The sequence below is a fragment of the Saccopteryx leptura genome, chromosome 8 (assembly GCF_036850995.1).
Source record: "Saccopteryx leptura isolate mSacLep1 chromosome 8, mSacLep1_pri_phased_curated, whole genome shotgun sequence".
NCBI classification, from domain to species: domain Eukaryota; kingdom Metazoa; phylum Chordata; class Mammalia; order Chiroptera; family Emballonuridae; genus Saccopteryx; species Saccopteryx leptura.
In genome coordinates this window covers 7002060-7005626 of record NC_089510.1, presented here as the reverse complement: position 1 = coordinate 7005626, position 3567 = coordinate 7002060, and the positions used below count along the sequence as shown (strand labels likewise).

The following is a 3567-nucleotide window of genomic DNA, read 5'->3' as shown; positions in this document are numbered from 1 at the left end:
ATTCTAGCACCTCAGGCAGAGGCCATGGAGCCATCCTCAGCGCCCGGGGCCAACTTTGCTCCAATGGAGCCTTGGCTGCGGGAGGGGAAGAGAGAGACAGAGAGGAAGGAGAGGGGGAGGGGAAGGGTGTAGATGCAGATGGGCACTTCTCCTGTGTGCCCTTGGTGGGAATGGAACCCAGGACTTCCACACGCTGGGCCAACGCTCTACTGCTGAGCCAAACGGCCAGGGCCCTTATTAGTTATTTGTAACAAAATTGTAAATTTTGATTTGTAAATTTTAGTATCAAAATTGTAAATTTGATCAAAATTGTAAATTAAAATTTCAAAAACTATGTACTTGGCTGTCAGGGAGCTCCCACAATCACATAGGGGCTTTCCCAGGGTGAGGCTTATCCTCTGCACTTTGGACGTGCTGACCCCTGTGATCCCCCAGATGTGGGAGACTGGACTGCAGCATCTGTAACAGTGGGAGACTGCGTTCGTGCTCTCCCCACAGAGAAAAAACATTTTCAAAACTAAAAGTGCAATTTCATGGTAATTTAACCTGCAATTAAAAAGTCTGTTTAGGAGAGAGAGAGGTTACGATTTGCTCATAGCCTGGACCCCCAATCCCTTCTAGAGACTGCCACCTCTCCCTTACTATACGGCAGAGGTCCCCAAACTTTTTACACAGGGGGCCAGTTCACTGTCCCTCAGACCATGGGAGGGCCGGACTATAAAAAAAACTATGAACAAATCCCTATGCACACTGCACATATCTTATTTTAAAGTAAAAAAACAAGATGGGAACAAATACAATATTTAAAATAAAGAACAAGTAAATTTAAATCAACAAACTGACCAGTATTTCAATGGGAACTATGGGCCTGCTTTTGGCTAATGAGATGGTCAATGTCCGGTTCCATATTTGTCACTGCTAGCCGTGACAAGTGATGCAAGTGTGCGGTGCCACCACATACAGCATCCGCATCCTGTGCTCCCCTCACTGACCACCAATGAAAGAGGTGCCCCTTTTAGAAGTGTGGCAGGGGCCGGATAAATGGCCTCAGGGGGCTGCATGCAGTTTGGGGACCCCTGCTATACGAGTTCCTGTCATTAGCTCATCTAAGAGTCTCAGGAAACAGACGTGTCAGCCAAGAGAAGGTGGGCGATGTGCCTAGTTCCATGTTTGTCAGGAGCTGTGAGCAGGCTGCCCACTTGCATTCCTGGACCAAAGCAGGGGCAGCAGTGGGTCCCTCCCTACCTTCCTCCCTCCCTCCCTTCCTTTCTTCTTTCCTTCCTCCCTCTGTCCCTCCTTTTCCCTCCCTCTCTCCCTTCCTCCCTCCCTCCCTCCCTCCTCCCTTCCTTCCTTCCCCCCTCTCTCCTTTCTTCCTCCCTCCCTCCCTCCTCCCTTCCTCCCTCTCTTCCTTTCTTCTTTCCTCCCTCCCTCCCTCCTTCCATCTTTCCTTCCTTCCCTCCTCCCTCCCTTCCTCCCTCTTTCCTTACTTTCCTCCCTCCCTTCCTCTTTCCTTCCTCCTTCCTTTTTCCTTTCTTCCTCCCTCCCTTCTCCCTCCCACCTTCCTCCCTTTCTCCTTCTCTCCTTCCTTCCTTCCTTCCTTCCTTCTTTCCTTCCTTCCTTCCTTCCTTCCTTCCTCCACCCTTCCTTCCCTCCCTCCATTCCTCCTCCTCTTCCCTCCTTCTCTTCCTTTTTTCCTCCCTCCCTCCTTCCCTCCCTCCCTCCTTTTTTTTATAGAGAGAACAGAAACAGAGAGAGAAAGATGCTAATTCATGAGTGGATTCACGAAAAGGTATAGACGATGGAATATTAGTCAGCTTTCACAAAGAATGAAATGTTACCATTTGTAACAGTATGGATGGAGCTAGGTATTAGTCTGAGTCAGTGGTCGGCAAACCGAGGCTGGCGAGCCACATGCCCACTCAACTCCTGCATGAAATCGCCTGCCTCCCCTGCACTGCTATCCTGCCAAGCGTCTCCTGTCACCTGACCTGCCTACACCCCCCCTCCCTGCCCACCAGCACGTGGTGTTTTGTGGTAGAGCGGCACCCAAGGGGCCAAAGAGCCTCGGTTTGCCAACCACTGCCCCAGAGAAAGAAGCAGAAGGTATTTTGTGGTTCCCAACCTCTCTGGGCCTTGTTTTCCCCACCTGAAAAATGAAGAATATGAAAGCTGAGGCTGAAAGCTGATTACCTTGGAAAGGAGAGGGGAAAGGGGAGGGGGGAAGGGGAAAGGGAGAAGGGGAGGGGGAAAGGGGAGGGGAAAAAGGGAGGAGGAGGGGAAAGGGGAGGAGGAGGGGAAAGGGGAGCCATGAGTGCACTCAACTCATGCCAGAATCCCACATGCCTCTTACATCCCCCACCCCACCCCACTCTCCCCCACCCCCGCGCTACCTGCACTCCCCACGTGGTATTTTGTGGAAGAGCCACATTCAAGGGGCCAAAGAGCCGCATGTGGCTCTCCAGCTGGGGTTTGTTGACCACTGGTCTAAGTGAAATAAGTTAGAGAAAGACAAATATAATAGTATTTCACTTATATGTCGAATCTAAAGTACAAAATAAACGAACGAACAAAACTGAAACAGACTCCTAGCGACAGAGAATAGACTGACAGTTGCCAGACGGGAGGGTTGGGGGGGGGGGGGCGGGTTAAAAAGGTGAAGGGATTAAGTACAAACTGCAGTTACAGAACAGTCAGGGGGATGTCAAGTACAGCCTGGGACTACAGTCAATGACACTGTAGTAACTATGTGCGGTACCAGGGGGCCACTTTGTAAAGTATATGATTGACCACTATGCTGCACACCTGAAACTAATACGTACAAAGTAATATTGAATGTGAACCGTATTTGAAGAATAAAAAATGTCGGAGAATAACCTATCAAATAAAGTTGTTCTAAGCAAAACAAAACAAAACACCTCACACATACTTGCAATTACTGGCTTTGTGCTGCTTTTGTTATGACAGTGTATTTCTAATTTTTTTTTTTTTTTTCATTTTTCAGAAGCTGGAAATGGGGAGGCAGTCAGATAGACTCCCGCATGCGCCCGACCGGGATCCACCCGGCATGCCCACCAGGTGGCAATGTTCTGCCCCTCTGGGGCATTGCTCTGTTGCATCCAGAGCCATCCTAGCGCCTGAGGCAGAGGCCACAGAGCCATCCCCAGCGCCTGGGCCATCTTTGCTCCAATGGAGCCTCGGCTGCAGGAGGGGAAGAGAGAGACAGAGAGGAAGGAGAGAGGGAGGGGTGGAGAAGCTGATGGGTGCCTCTCCTGTGTACCCTGGCCGGGAATCGAACCCGGGACTCCTGCACGCCAGGCCGACGCTCTACCGCTGAGCCAACCGGCCAGGGCTCTAAATATTTTTAAGAAAGGATTTATTCTAGAGAAAAATCACATGGTAAAAACTGGAAGGTTGACAAAATGCTTGAAGTGACCTCCTTGTTTGTGGGCCAGAGTAGTGCTGGTCAAGGTAATACATAAATAGGGTATCTGACTGAAAATAATCCCATTTTGTAAAATCTTTCAAGTGAGCCTTTTCATTATAATTATTTATACTCACAAAAATTAG

At 49.5% G+C, this 3567-nt stretch overlaps 1 non-coding gene across 1 annotated transcript; it reads left to right on the top strand.

Moving 5' to 3' along the window:
* Positions 1 to 331: 331 nt before the first annotated feature.
* On the top strand, positions 332 to 496 carry LOC136380166 (U1 spliceosomal RNA). The gene has a single exon (XR_010746860.1). It is a non-coding gene; the product is annotated as a U1 spliceosomal RNA (small nuclear RNA).
* The last annotated feature ends 3071 nt before the right edge of the window (positions 497 to 3567 follow it).